This window comes from Anas platyrhynchos, chromosome 5, assembly GCF_047663525.1.
Source record: "Anas platyrhynchos isolate ZD024472 breed Pekin duck chromosome 5, IASCAAS_PekinDuck_T2T, whole genome shotgun sequence".
Taxonomy (NCBI): Eukaryota; Metazoa; Chordata; class Aves; order Anseriformes; family Anatidae; genus Anas; species Anas platyrhynchos.
In genome coordinates, this window is record NC_092591.1 from 4,365,287 (window position 1) to 4,380,566 (window position 15,280).

General features: G+C 50.7%; 1 protein-coding gene across 15 annotated transcripts in view; it reads left to right on the forward strand.

Moving 5' to 3' along the window:
* Positions 1-379: 379 nt before the first annotated feature.
* The window catches only part of KTN1 (kinectin 1), a 72,408-nt gene continuing 57,507 nt past the window's right edge, over positions 380-15,280 (forward strand). For 11 of the 15 annotated variants that reach the window (XM_038179850.2, XM_072038119.1, XM_072038120.1 and 8 more), the window contains exon 1: positions 380-516. The gene's annotated coding sequence lies outside the window, so the exon portion shown is untranslated. Of the gene's footprint in view, positions 517-5,062; positions 5,142-11,674; positions 12,090-15,280 lie in introns of those variants that run through there. The other 4 variants (XM_072038116.1, XM_072038121.1, XM_072038125.1 and 1 more) reach the window with 4 other exon arrangements.

The following is a 15,280-nucleotide window of genomic DNA, read 5'->3' on the forward strand; positions in this document are numbered from 1 at the left end:
TACGGCCAGACTACACACTGATGTGTTGGCCGCTCTCCACAAGCACCAAGGCTGGAGGGTGTCAGAGCCCGGCTTCCCCTGCACCTTCCCTGCTTTCCCCATCTGTAAAATGGGCACAAAAAGCCCTTTTTGGAGCCTGCTGTCCACAAGAGGAGTTTTTTTTGTGCCCTATGCCATCCCCAACCTAGGGGTGTCTGCGTGAGGGGATCTGCATGAGGGGACCCTCAGCGTGGGGGGCTCCTCAGCGCGCCCCACACGAGTGGGGGACCCCATGGGGGGGGCACTGGGATGCATTTGGGAACCCCTAGGAATGGAAGGGGAGCGGCGATGCCGCTCCTTTAACAGGAGGGGAGCCGGGAAATGCTGAGGACGTGCGGCACCGCCTCCTCCTCCTCCTCCTCCTCCTCCTCGTTCCCCGCCCGCTCCCTTCCTGCCAGCCAGCGCCGCGCAGGCACCGGCCCCGGCTCCACCGCCCCGGCTCAGGCCCGGCCCCGGCTCCACGGTCCCGGCCTGACGGTGAGTCCGGGGCTGGGGGGTGAGGAAGGGGGAACCCGGCCCCGGCTGCTCGGGGCTGGGAACATGGCCGGGGCTGGGCCCTGCCCGCGGCCTGCAGGGCGGGCCTAGGCCTAGGCAGGGGCTGCGGGGCAGGTGCGAGGCCGGGCTGAGGCCTCAGGGAGCCGGGGAGGGGTGAGGGGGGGGTTTGGGGTGTGACTGCGGCAGGGTGGGAGGGAAGGAGAGCGGTTATCATCTGTCCGGCTGTTCTTCTGTCTGTCAGTGTTTGCACTAAATCACCGTGACCCACCCAGGGCTCTGGGTGCAGAGATTTGCCTCAAAAACCCGCTCCGGGGGTCGCCCCCCATGTCCCTGCTGTGATATCAGGCACCGAAGCTGGAAGGGAGGCAGCCCTGCAAAGCCTGTTTTCCATCAGGCATCCGAAATTATCCCCGCTGCAATGGTCCTCGGGGTGCCCATGGCCCACCGAGGTGCTTGAGGTGCTCCCCAGGCTCTCCCCCGTTGGTCCCAGCCATGGGTGGTGGGGCTACCCCACAGCCCCACACTCCTCTTTTATGGCAGTAATTCCAGCCGGGTAAATGCTTTAATTAACTCGGTGCCTATTAGGAATAACGTAGTGTCAGGCCTGTTCCGTGTGAGGCGATTTTAAGTGCTACTTTCTAGAGATCTGCTTCTGGCTTCTCGGTTTAACCTTTTTTTCAAGGCTGTGCTGTTCGAGATTACAGATGGAAAAACCTCAAGAAAAGCATTTCTTGCTCTCTGGAAGTGAGTAGCGGGAGAGGAGTTGAGTTGCTACTTCGCTGTAGTCATTTGCTGTTTAAAATCCTCTTTTTTTCCCTTTCTTTTTAGTATCTCCGTTGCCGCCTCTGCCCAACAATGCCCATATGGTGTTTAGCAGACATAACTGACAGGTCCCATTTAACATCTCCTCGTGTATGACAAGGCAGAAATCCCTGGCTAGAAACTTGGAGTGCTGGGGAAGCAAAGAGGGGTTTTTTGGTTCGTGCACTCCACATTCTCGTAGATACTTCTCTTACCCCTTTTTCTGGGGGGCTGGCGAGCGTCCTGGTGCCTGCTTTGGGCTGGAAGCACCCCTGTGCTGTGCGGCCCTGCTGCCTGTAACTGCGCTGCAATTCCCGTCCACGAGCAGGCTATGCAACTCGCTTTGCCACATATTTTTTCTCTTGCCTCATGTGCTGATGCTGCTTTCTGTGTCCTGTGATTAAAATAACTTTTGTGTGTCGCTGCAGTGGGGAAACGTTGGGGTTTTGGATGGAAATGCTAATGCTCTGTTAGAGTTATTACAGAAAAGCCTTTTTTTTTTTTTGTTAGATTTTTCCCCCCCTTCCTTATCTAGCCAGTCTCAAGGAGATGCTTTCTGCTGTCAGAAATAGCAGGAGTAGGAGGATTTGAAGTATACAATTAGTTTTTAATTTGATCCTTTATACCCCGCTGTCATAAAACCCCTATTTCAGCTAAATTAGCTTGCTAATGACTTTGTTTCTCCAACACCTTAAAGGAAAAGGAAAGGCTTGATTAAGCCTGTGTAAAAACTGTGGTGTTACTTGGTTGAGTGTGGAACAGCTTTCACTTGCATCATCTTTCTGTCTGAGATGAGATGATTCTGGCTCAAAATTGTCTAATCATTGTGTGAACATCAGTACTGTAAACCAAAGGGTTAACTGAATCCTTCAGGAACCGAAATTCCCTGCGAATTTCAGAGGTTTTTGGACACAGATTAAGTGTGTTGCTGGCTGAGACCCTTACTCATAAGGACATGGGGGGAGAGGACATTTGTTTTATTTTAAGCATCGAGCTTGGTTGCTCCTAATCCCTTCCCCCTTCGCTGCCAAGACACCCACCTCTCGCCATCGACTGCGCTGAGAGCTCCAGCTCCCAAGTTTCATTCCCTGGCCGTACCCAGATGATGTGCCTGGTAGGTCGAGTGCCATCCCCTGGAGTGATCTGGGGGAGAAACGAGATAAAATTGCAGGAGGAGGGTAATCCCTGCTATCTGCTCCAAAAATGGAGCCAGCAGGCAGCCGGGCACGAAGCTGGGAGCAGAAGAAAGCCCCTGATTGAGTTTAGTTTCTGAGTTTACAGCAAACATCCGTGTTGTGAGCGCCGCTTGTAACATAACTGCTTCTAAGGGGCAACGTGATCAGTTTATTCCTTGCTGCCGTCGCTGCAGGAAAGCTGCTCCAGAGCCTCCTCCAGGTCTCAGAACAATCACGGCGTTTCCAGCCTAACGTAGTTTATGGCCAGTTTGTATAATCTGTGTGTGTTCTAGCATTGCTGTTTGGTTTAAGCAGTTGTTTTCCCTCCCCAAGGTAATTAGAGGGAGCAGTTGTATCCCCTTGCAGCCACTTGTTTTGATAGGTTAAACAAGTCAAAGTCTTTATATCTCCTCCTGCTGTTCCCTCGGTGCTCTCCTCGTTTACTTTTACCATTCAAAACCTTTTTACTAGAAAAGGGAGTTTTACGGATCTCTGTTTATTTCTTAAGCTTCCTCCTCGGTTATGTTGGCAACTCAGCAGGATTGGACTTTTCTTCAAAATGAATGGTTTGGGGGCTCTGCTCCCTGTACTAACCTCTCCGACTCCTTAATGTTCTCCAGGTGAAGGCTTCAGACCAATGAGACAGGCAGGTGCTGGGCAAAATCTGTCCCAGGCAAATCAGCTCTTGCTAATGACTCTGCATAAACTACAGAGGTGAGAGACTGGAGAATTACCAGGCCGTGACGCTTGGGAAGCTGTTTCTCCTCTCGTCATTATACAAGATGTCCAAAAGAATGAAACACACCATGCCTTTAAAAAAAAAACAAAAACAAAACACAACTATTTATTTATATTTTTAGAAGCTTAAATGCTTCTTCCTGTTCATGTGCCTGAACTACAGCTGGTTGCAGAGAGGTGGCTGCTCCTGAGCTTTGAAAGCTTTCCATTTCTCACCAGAATGAGGCCTTCACAGTAATTCTTACAAGATGCAGACTTGTTGACGCTTTCTGAAGGTTGTCTGTGCTCCCTGATTTGGGAACGCTTCTCTGCCTGCCAGTGCGGGCATTGTCTGAGCACGGGAGGCTTCCCCCCACGATGCTTAATTGTGGCTTTTATTTCCAATTAGTTTGGAGCAGGAGCAGCAGCGGCTGCGTCGATATGTGCTGCGTGCTGAACCGGGCTCCTGCTTCTTCCTGCAAATCGAAGAGCCAGGATTTAGCAGCCCAGGGGGCTCGGAGAGCAGATCCGGGTGTTGCTGGATGAGGTGAGGCAGGGTGCAGGCATCTGCAATTGTTCCACAAGCTTTTTTTTTCCTTCACACGAGAACAGAAGCAGCTCCTGTCCCAGGTTCCCTGCCTCTGAGCTCGTCCTCTCCTGGTTGCTGCTACCGCCCGCGTGTGGGAGTGCTGCACCCTAATTAGATTATATTAGAATGAATAAGTGAATCTGAACAAATGAGCTTATGGGGGCACTGTCAGGTCAGCTGCGGCCCTAAAAATAGGTACTGAGCGCAGGACAGGCTTGGTGCAGTGTCTGTCGGTACAGCAAAATTGAATGGAGATTGCCTGTCAATGCAGAAATTCTGCTGCCTTGCTGTCTCTTTGGCCAGGGTGCCGCGGTGTCTTGTTGGTCTGAGAAATGTCAAAAGGCCCTGAAATTTGGGTGTTCTTTAGTCGAAGCTTGGTGGGATGTCGGAAGGGGAAAACTATGGCTGTGGAAACTGTAATCATCTGAGGTGCTAAAGAATGCAAATCTCATGATCCTTTTTAATGCTTCCCGGCTTACTAAAGGTGATTTTTTTAGTAAGGCTCTTATACTGTGAAAAACAGGGAAAAAGGAAAAACTTTCTGCAGTAACTATGCCTGTGGAGACTCTGGAAGGTTTCTTCTAACTCTTTCTAGCAGAAATCTGAAGGATATTGGTTCTGCCTGATGCCAAAAACTACTTCAGGAATGCCAAGCCTGAAATTTTGCTGTGCAATGTGTGGGGGAGGGACAGGAACAGCAAGGTGTGGGGTTAATCAGGAGGAAAAGACTTTCCTGCAGCTCTCCCCCTTGTTTTCTGTAACACGCTTTGTTTTCCTTGGTGCTTTGTATCAAAATTCACAGCTCTACATTCCTGTTACCGGACAGAAGTAGGTGAAGCTCCTTCCCCTTTTCTTCCCGAGAAGACTTACAAATAGCAGCTTTCTTTTCCGACTCAGCCTCATCCCGGCTTGCTCTGAGGCTGCGTTAGGACTCGGGGAAAGTATCTGTAAATTAGTGGTGGCGAGCTGTTGAGCTGCTCGAGCTGCTCATTTCCTCGCCCTAATCAGCCCTGTTACAAGTAGCGTTGCCCTCCGCCAGCGTTAGCAGCTAACTGCTGCTCTCACTGTCAGGCGTGCAGGGATTTCCGTGCTCCTGAGCTGCTGATCTAAAATTTAAGATTACAGGATGGGAAAAATGCCCCGTGCTAACCCCCTGGGAGGGGACGGAGCCTGCTGCCTGAGAGCTCCGTGCCCTCTTGTGCTCTAGAACCGAGGATACAGAGCAAAACTTCTCATTTTCTTCAAGGTGTAGCTGACTGAGGACTTGAGCATCGAGGAGGGCTTATTTTTTTATTGCTGTGTCAGGAGGAGGTGCCCAGCAAAACGTGAGTCCTTGTTTTCGGATCGCAGGTGTTAACCGACGAGCTGACCTTCTCGGGCTGGCTGCTGGCTGGCTCGCTGAGCGTTTACTGGCTGACCTAGGGAGAATGACGCCTGCCTGCAGGATCCCCCGGGTGTTGAAGGCGTTTAAGGGCTGGCGTATTTATGCCCGTGATTCATGGTGCTTCCAAAACCTCTCCAGCCCTCGTCCTGTGGAGGGGAAGTGAGTGGCCGTGTGCGTAGCCTCTCGCTTAGCGGTGCCACCCAGCAGAGCAGCATGAGCTCAGCCTGCCTAATTTTGGGCTCATTCTTTCACTTCCAAATTCTTCTTGTTTAATTCTGCATTGGTGGTTGATAGCATTTACTCTCTCCCACGTGGACTTAGTGGGGTGTTTTATTTTGGGGGAGGGACAAATTTAGCACTTCCTACTGCTTTTTGCGATGCTCAGAGGTGTCTTTTTGTCTTCCTGCGACCACATAGGAAGGAAGCTGTCGAGCTGAAGAGATAAAAAGCATCCTCCCCTCTAGCCCTCATCCAGCCACGGGGAAAAGCTGCCTCCCCCGTGCCATGCAGTCCTGCTGCCGGCCCTCCCCGGGGGGTGTTGCAGGGATGCTGCTGCTCGCAGGAAAAGATGAGTGGCCTCGTAATCCATTTGCAAGTGCGTGGCTGTCGAGGCAGATGATGACTAAGCTCTTGCACAAGGTTCAGCTCTTTGGGGAGAGTGCCAGGATTGGACCAAATCATGACTGACTGATAAGGGAGCCTGTAACGCGAGGCAGCTGATAATTGTATTGTTCCTGGTATAATCTGACCACTGGCTATGACTTTTTTTTTCCCCCCCCTCAGCCCGTTTGCTGGGGAGTTTCGAGTTGAAAAACCTTCATTCAGAGAGAACAACAACAAAAAAAAAAAGGGACCAACCCAGTTTGTCGGAGGAAGTGAGCAGCTCCCAAGCCTCTCGTGGCGAGCGCCCGGTGGCAGAGGTATTTCAAGGCTCTGACTCAGCCCTGCTGCACGTCGGCTCTCCTCGTTTTCGGGTCGGGTGGATTTCTTCCTGCTGGGAACCTGCCCTCTGCCCCCTCCGTACCGCTGCCAGCTCTCCGGGGCGTTATCTGTGCGCCCTGGCATGTGAGGAGGGTGGAGGTGCCTCCCTTCCCATTTCACTGAAGGGAAAGCTGAGGCAGGTGTGTGTTTTAAGCTGAAAATGAATCCCAGCGTGGCTTTTATTTGAGGATTATCTTTTTTTTAATGGTACAAGGAGCAGAGACCCACAGACAGGTTCGTGAACCAGCTGCATCATTGCTTTTGCCCTTCTCTGTCCCAGCTGAGAGCAGCTCGAGGGTGACCCCCAGCCTCTCAAGGAGCAGCTCCAAACCTGAGAAATGCTCTGGGTTTAGCAGTGCTCTGGTAAAAGCCTCCACCAGGGCCAGGAGGGGCCTCTTCTGCCTCGTTTAACTCGATGTATGTGGGGAGGAGGGCTCAGCACGTCCTTCCCTGGGACCAGGAGGTCTCCTGGTGGGTGTGATGCTGGGAAGCTGGGGAAAAACAGAGTTGGTGAGCAGTGTCCTGTGTCACACCTCCTGACCTTTGCTTGTGTGAGTACCTGCTGGGAGCAGGTGTGGCTTTGGCTGCTGATTTGATTTCTTGAAAGCTCTGCTGCTGCTTTGCATCACCTGCACTGCCTCGTTTTGTGTCCCCAGCACTGATGGCCAAGGTCCTTCAAAGCCGCGCTTCTCCATGTTCAGACTGGGACCGGAGGGGAGGAGTTTACCCTAAAAATGTTTGCTGAGAAGGTGTCCTCGCCAAGCGTGGACAATGAAAAGCATTGTCCAGGTAGCAGCTGAAAGTCCTGGGACTACCGAGTTTCAGGGAGGTTTTATGGAGGGCGTGTTGGGGTTGTGTTGGGTGCCGTGGGCTTTCCAGGATCAGCTGCAGGGGAGCACTTCTGATCCTCGCTTGTTACCTCCACTTAAGGTCACTTCCCCGTCTACAGCCTGCGCTGCACCGCTGCCAGGATTGGGTTGCCTGCTAAATTTAGTAAACCTCTTTACAGCTTAGTGAGTATGCAAAAATGGATTTTTTTTTTTTAAGCAGCTCCTAATGGGTTACAGCCTGGTACAAAGCGAGGCTGCCCCGGCACGGCCGGCAGAGCACCGGAGCAGTTGTGGGGTGAACAGGTAAACTTGTTTTCCCCACCTCGGTGCATTTCAGCACGTGGATTTGGTGAGCTGAGGGTTCCTGAGGCACGATTACACCTTGCCTAATGCAGGCTGAGCCATTTATGGGGTCACTGATGAGTTACTCAAAAGTTTTAAAACCTTGTGAAGGTTGTGGGGGAGGTGTTTCCCTGCCTCGACCCCCTGGCTTCCCCTTTTTTTCCCTGCTGTTTGCGTGTCAAAAAAAGAATTTCTTGGTTTCTGGTGTGCCTATTTCTAAGGTGATTTCTTAATCTCCCCTCTCCGTTGCAGGCTACAGGAGCAAGAGAGGTGCAAGCAGAATTGCTTCCAATCACTTACATCTGGGTGGTTGCAATGAAATGTTAAATCCTCGCATGCCAGAGGAGGAGCAGAGTGTGGGACAGTAAAGCGAGGGGAGGGAGAACGCAGGGAAGCATGAAAGAAGTGACCTAAATTACTCCGCATTCCTTTTGCTGAGCGTTTTTAGGTGGTTTTAAAGCAACCTGCCATGGTCTTAAGCCTATGCTTTAAGCAAAGCTGTGGTTCAAATGTGGATGTGCTGCTTGTTTTGGGGGAGACAACCCAAGGATGTTGGGGTATTGATTTGAATTCAATACTCTGAAAACAACTAAATGTGTCTTTGAAGACACTGTAAGAAACTTTTATGGGGCTCGCTGTTAGGGCCACAAGTGGAAGAAGCCAGAAAGCCCTCAGAGATGCACTTTGCACGCATCTTTTGGGGAATTTGTTGTCACCAAGTCCCCGACGTTATGCTGAGTGTAGGATTAGGACCAGTAGGGCTGTCTGAGGGCTGCTCAGGGTGTGCTGGGCTCAGGGGAATGGCAGTGAGCCTCAGCACGGCTCACCTGGGGAACCAGCAGCTACAGGAGGAAAGTGGTTAATGAAAGCTCCTTCACAGCACAGCTCAGGTGTAATTAAACTGCGTTAGGAAACACTTCGGAGGAGCTGTGCTGGAGAGACTCATGCTGCCAGTGCGGTGTGCAGGGATTGCTTCTGAAGCCTCTTCTGTTCACCAGCCATCCTGAAACTTTTAGCTAATATTTCTAAGATTATCGACAGCATTAAAGGATGTAGCATGGCTATGGAAGTACTTTCTTGTTTGCTGTGTAATGCCTTACTTCAGGATAAATTTGGAATTACAGCTTTGCCACTGCCTCATATCTAATGTGGAAGTCCTGGTGATGGGATCCTGTTCATCCTTTGGGCAAATTCCTGCAAATTTCTGCTGAATCAAAGTCATCAGGTCGGTGCTGTAGGAAGTCCAGCAGCTTCTGTGGTCCAGGTTTTGTCCTGACCGTATCTCCACCCATCCCCTGTCTTTGAAGGGTTTTAGAAAGGTAGCAAGAGCAGTGCTTTAACCTGGCAGTTGATTATAAATGTAATGCAGGTGTAATAAAATCCAACCCTCTCTTGCAGGTGTTGTTCTTAACAGTGTGACCGAGACTTAAAACCCCCTGATTGCTGCTGGCACAAGACTTGCATCAGTCCCAACGTGTTCCCTGTGATCCCAGGGCTCAGGTTTGCCCCGTAGCTGAGCGGCAGGAGCTGTGAGCAGCCATGTGGCCAGGTGAATTCAACCACGGAGCTCTGCAGGGTGGCTGTAGGTACCCCACGGCCACATCGAGCAGCTTGTTGTGTTGAGGGCTGAGTGTTTTTTTCCAACTTGCAGTCAAAAACGCATTCGTGGCCTGTTAGTACGTGGTTGTTCCCATGCCAGCATTGTCCTCTGGCCTCAACTCCACCCTGCAAGGTACGAGCTGGAGGAAGCTGATGGGCTGGGTACGGCCCCTTTTTACTGGGGTGAGGAGTTCAGAGCAGGGGAACGCCACGAGAGCGAGCGGTGCCAGCTCGGCCACGGCTCCTTGGATCTTTTTTTTGCCTCTTCCTGAACCATGACTAGGGTGGATAGCACTGAGGGCAAAAATAGCCGTGCTGATGGAGTGCTTACCCAGCTGTGTGGGCAGCAGAGGGGCACCGGCGGGCTGGGGAGGCTGACAAACCCTACTTGGTAGCTGTGCACGTTGAGGAGATCTCTATTTATGATGCCTGTGTCAACCCAGAGGAACTTTGACTTCTCTATGGCAGGTCCGCGTTCCTCCTCTCGTCTAGCCTCAGCTGAAGTCGCCCTTTTACAATCCTGGGGTTGAGAACCTACTGTACACCCCTGAGTGTCAAACCCTTGACTCATCTGAAAACTTTTTACCATTCTGAACTTTGTTCAAGCGACGGAAACTTTTTTCCCAGTTTTCTCATTATGCTTTAAGTAGTGAGAAGGGCAAAAAATCTTCACTGCTGATTTCCTCTGCCTTTTGAGGTGAAGAATTATCAAGGCTTGAGCTGGAGATTTAGCCTGGGACTGAGGTATAGTGGTCTTGTTTCATGTGCTGCTTTGTGATGCTCTAATTTAGCTAAATCCGTGCCAGGTTTACAGTAACTTTGATGCAGCAGTCACACTTGGTTTCCCTTTAGAGAAAACTGAAATCACTCAGCTGCTTCGCCATAATCTGTGCCATAAATAATAATATCTTCTAACTCGAGGTAGTTAGGAGAAACCACATGAAAGCAGCTGTATCTGATATGATTCACAATCACTTAGAAGTCTTGATTTCCCTGTATGAGTTGTTCACAGCTCTCCTTTAACTTGTTGCCTCTTCCCAAGGCAGGGCAGTCAGCCTGCTGCAGGAATCCAGAGGGAGCATCGCTCTGCTGTCGCTTCTCCTCTCATCCTCTGCCGCTTAACAAAGGGATTGTTGAGTTACAGAAAGTTTAACGAAGCACTTTTTTCTTTTTGTCAGTGGTCCAGTCGCTTTGCAGAGCCGTGCCGAGCAGCAGACTGAACAGAAATAATGGGGAAATCTTGGTGGGGGAGTGACTGGGGCTGTCATTTTGCAACGCCAGGGTAAAGACCTGCTGCAGCTTCGTGCTTCCAGCTGCCTGTAGGGTGGCTGATGGCAAAGCTCGTTGCAGGAAGGTTAAATATCAGTTTCTCTGCGTCTTTTACATTTAAGTATCAGAGCTGGGGGCAGCTGAACTATTGCAGCTGGTCCGACAGTGGCTTCCCATTTAGGGCTTGAAATGGTTTTTATTATAATGAGCCTTTTGGGCTTTGGCATCAGAAGAAGGGCGGATTGTAGTCCTTAATTACGAAACAGGGGAACAAATTGCGGTCGGACGGCCAGGCAGTGCTCCAGCAACGTTTGTGCTGGGCCATCCCAGTGCACAAATGACCATCGCGGGCTGTTGCTGAGCTGATTATTTGGGGTTGCTTTAGGTAAGGGTTGGAAAGTTCTCGTTTTGAGTTCATCACAAGAGTCCTTCAGGCTCCTTGAGCAAACGCTGAGCAAATCCGTCCCCATGCTTGCCCCAAAGAGCCTCCAGTGGAGGCAGGGAGTGTGGGGAACGTAGCATGAAGAAGAAAAAAATTAAAATTAAATCTCTCTGTATTGGGGCACCAGTTTGTGCAGGTGCTGTGGCAAAATAACCATGAGGGAAGGTTTGAAGGTGGAGTGCTTTGGTGAAGCCCGGCATCTTCGCCTCGTCCCTTCTCAGCCACCTTCCTGCGGGGCTCTCCCTGCCTTTGCAGCCAGCTCAGGTCCCCAAATCGCCGAGGCATTTGCTATGCAGCAGCAGGTGGGTGTATTTCACATCGCCATGCTCCAAGGCAGGGCCCCAGGTGGGTGTTTGGGTTCTGCAGGATGGAGCTGGGGCTGAGCTACGCGCCCGGAGCTGTGGGCTGCTGGAAGGGAGGTGGAAAATCCAAAACTCCTCTGCTCGCCTGAGGCTTGCTTCGTTTTTTTTTTTTTTCCTCTTCCCTAGAGCTGCTGAGGCTACGTGGTGGCTGGCATACACATGGGATGGGAGCACATTCTCCTGTTGGGAATGTTAAAAATACACGCTACAATTTTCCCTTTCCACATACCAAAATATATTAATGTGCTGGTGCTTTGATTAGTCATTTCCTTTTTCCTTTGTTCCTCTTGCAACGGGGCAGAGGACTGCAGGCACATGCTTGAGTGAAATCTTTGTATGGTTAGGAAATCTTGTGCTGAATAGATTCTCCTGGGCTAATACCTGCCTTGGCAGAGGATGATTTCTGCTCTCATCCATCAAACACACGCTTAAAAATAAGTCTGGATGAAGTTGTTTTTAACGGTATTCACACGAAAAATGTCTTTTGATTTATTTTTATAGGGAAAAGAAATTCTAGGATGAACCAAGTTGATACTTTTTACTAGGAACGTGATTTATTCTCGCAGGAAAATGGTGTTGGGTTGGGTTGTTAGAGGAAAACAGATTGGCTCGTTGTCTGCCTCCTATCGCGTTGCCTCCCCCTCCCCACGTTCACCGTGGGTGGAAGCTTTGCAAAAAGCCCTAATGGGACACTGTTAGGGCGTACAGGCTCGATTGTGGGACTGCCCTGGCAGTCCCTGCGCCTTTGGGGCGTGGAGGTACGAAGGTTAATCAATTCTGCATTGCCCCGAGCCGCCTGCCAGCCCTTCAAGGTCGGAGCCTTTCTGCTTCTCAGTTGTCCCCAGTGCTCGCAGGATTTCTTTTCTGGTGCTTTGGCGAGGAATTTGGCGAAACGCTGTGCTGCTGGAGACGTGCAGGACATGTGGTAGGTTTAAAATGGCATTTCTTGCGCTTCTGGAGGGATCCTAGGGAGCAGGCGAACGCATCACTGACCGAGCTGGCTGAGGGCTGGGTTAGGAAGCCGCTCGGAGAAGCAAGCAGCAAATGAGGACAATTTTGTGCAGGTATGTGCAAACTTCAGCAATGTGTCCCCAAAACTAACTGCTGCTATGTAGAGCTTCCTCGTTAGCAATCTGTCGTGGTTTTCCTGTCTCTGAGGACGTCTGCCTTGCCCTCACTTCAAACCGAAGGCTGGTTTGTGCCTCCCAGGAGCATAAAATCCTAGAATATCCCAACTTGGAAGGGACCCATTAGGAAGGATCATCAAGTTCAACTCCTGGCACCACTCAGCAGGCACAGGCTGCGGTGCTGTGACCACGAGGAGTTTGTCCCAGCCAGAAAGTGGGGTGCAGGAGGCTCTGCTGGGACGTGGCAGCCTGATGGAGAGGCCGATAACACACTTGGGGCTTTTCCTTGACTGGTTGCAGCTCTCGTGTATAAAAAACCTGTTTTGTTTTTTAAATGAGCCTCCCAGTTCTTGGATTCCATTCATAGTTTCACAGCAATCTGCAGAGGCAAAAAAAAAAAAAAAAAAAAAAGCTGGGCTAAGACCTTTTCCTCTTTTGTTTCTGTCTCCTCGTCTTACATTTATTTTTTTAAATATAAACAAGAGAATATAATAGAGAAATGTATGTTTGTGTAGCCGTATTTACTGTATACACTGGAAAGGGGAAAAGCTTTGGTTCCAGCTGTTTTTCTTTGCAGCTCACTGTGAAAGCACGAGTGGAATTTGAGTACTGAGAAGCTGCTGCTTGTACCTGCTTTGCTGTCCTTGTGGAGGCCGAATTGTGCCTAGGGATGACAGGGGTGTAGCAAACCCAAATTCATCAGAAGAGCTGCCCTCCTGGCTGAGCATTCCCCTGCCTTTTTTTTTTTTGGCAGAGCTGTGCTCCAGGGCTGCCTGTGCAGCCCAGGTGAGAGCAGGCTGGGAACAGGGAGTCAGACACCGATTTATTCACCAGGCAGGTATCAAAAGGCCTTTCTTGGGGCTCCTAGTGGCTTTAACCTGTGGAAGTGGCTTGTACAGACCACAGTGAACTTCCCAGGTGATTAACCACAATAAAACCAGGTGTGGCCTGGTTCTTGCCTCCCATCCAGACACATAATTTGGGTGTTTCTGCCTTGCTGACCTCCAAATCTTGGCCGAAACCTGTGCCTGGCTCGCGCTGCTGGGCAGCTTGGGGCTGCAGGGGACCCCTGGATGTTGAGCAGCCACATGGCACGCAAAGCTGCTCTTCAGGCTGGTAATCCAAACTCAGCCAGCTATTAATCCGCTAGCTTTGTCTCTTATTTTTAGGAGGTAATCCTGCTATGGCCTTGTGCGATGTGCCAGCACGGGAGAAAAGGCAACCCCATGGCTCGGTGTTACCGCAGAGTTACAAGGGAGTGACTTCATGGTGGCTGCCCATTGCAAGTCAGCTGAGCAGCGCCGTGGTGAGAATAGTGAGGTTTATTTTTGAGCAAATCGGTATTTTGAGAGCGTTAGAAATGCAAACTTGAGCATTTCCTAAAATGTGGTTAAAAGATGCTGCTGGTCCGTGGGGCTGAGCGGTGCGCAGACGGCTCCTCTTGCCTTAACATCAGCAGAGCAGCTCCTGCTGCTGCATTCGTGTGGCTGTTTTTTTGTTTTCTTTTGCTGTTAAGCCGTACCTTCTGATGTAACACGGCAGACAGAGAGCGAGAGACACAGCAGGGGATATTTTGGCTGTTGGGAGCTTCTTGCTGTAGTGACCTTGGCGGCTATCGCTGCCAGCGGACCAAATCGGAGTCTGTTAATCTCCACTTGCAGGTTTCTCCGTCTGTGTGATCGCAGTGAGTATTTTTCCTCCTTAGCTTGAGAAGTTTCACTTCCCAGTTCCCCGTGCAGAGATGTGAGCAAGAAGACGAAGAGCTGGTGAGGATCTGGTCCTGGCTTGCAGCAGAAGGAAGCGCGTGCCCCAAAGCCTGCCTGCTCGTGCTGGGTGTGCACAGCACAGCTCAGGCGGTGGGCACAGCACGTCCCGGCAGGAGCTGGGAGGGAAGGAAGCCTCAGGGGCTCCCTGGAAGCAGTTATGGGAAGAAGCAGACGTGCTGGGTGATGCCCAGAGCCTGCTCCAGGTGGAAGCCACAACATTTGGTCCCGTACGGGCAGCTGGGGAGGAGGTAAAGAGATTTCCGAAGGCAGAGGACAGCGCGTTGCTGGGTGTGTGTGTTAGGATGTAGTGGTTTCAGGGGGAAGCCTGCAGTCTGGTGGGGGTGAGGACGCTTTGCTCTGGCCCTGGTGGCATTTCTTGGAGCTGTTTTTGATCCAAAATAACTTCCTCTTGCAAGAAATGTTTCATTTTCTGAAGATTCTTCAGTCCTGAGTGAAGCCGATATCTTTATGCTCTTGTTTCTTTGCACCAACAGCCCCAGGAGGCTTCACTGAAGGGATCTGTGTGGTGTGGTTTTGGGGTGAGCTGCAAGGATGGAGGAGGGAGTTTTTATCCCCAGGTAAATGCAAGGTTGCACGCTCTGCTTTTGCTGAAGTTAATTCTGGCTCTGGGTTGTATCCCATCGGCAGCTGCTGCGTTTTTCCAAGGTGTTGCCTCTAAAAATGTATTTAAAAAGGGAAGGGGGGGGGAAAGCAAAGGCTTCTGTTGAAGCAAAGTTACTCTTTTCTGGAGTATAATAAATAGTGTGTCTCTGTTAACTAACATCAAGCAGAGCCCAACAGATGGTACAAACAGCGGCACGTTTGGAATGGAAAATATTTACCTAGAGGGTATTTGCAGCGTCGAGATTGTGCTCTGCAAATGGCTTAATTGTATCAGCCTAATCAAGTGAAGAGTGGAAAGATTTATTGACAAGCCTCCCCCTCTTGCTGCGAACACTTTAGAGGGGGTTTTGAGCACTGTTAAGCTTGACTTGAACAGGTCTCCTTCCCAGATCAGGGTTACTTTAGGATGTGGAAGGTTTAGCTTGTAAATTCAAGTGGCTGAAGCTTTCCTCTCTTGCTGTACAAATCGTGCTGTTGGGGCGAGGGTTTAATCACAGACCTCACCTTGCATTGCTGGTCGCTGTGCTCCCCCCCAGGTGGGAGTTTTGGGAGGACTTCTGCCAGCAGAGCATGGGAGGGTAGCTCCAAAGGTGTCTGAAAAGCACACAAAAACGTACAAAAAAAGTGGGTTAGAGTTTGCCATCTGGGTCAAAACTGGCAGGGCGACGGAGATCTCGGTTGTGGGTGCCTCGTGCGTGCCTCTAAATTATGCTGGCTTTAACAGTGAGCTGTAAGCAG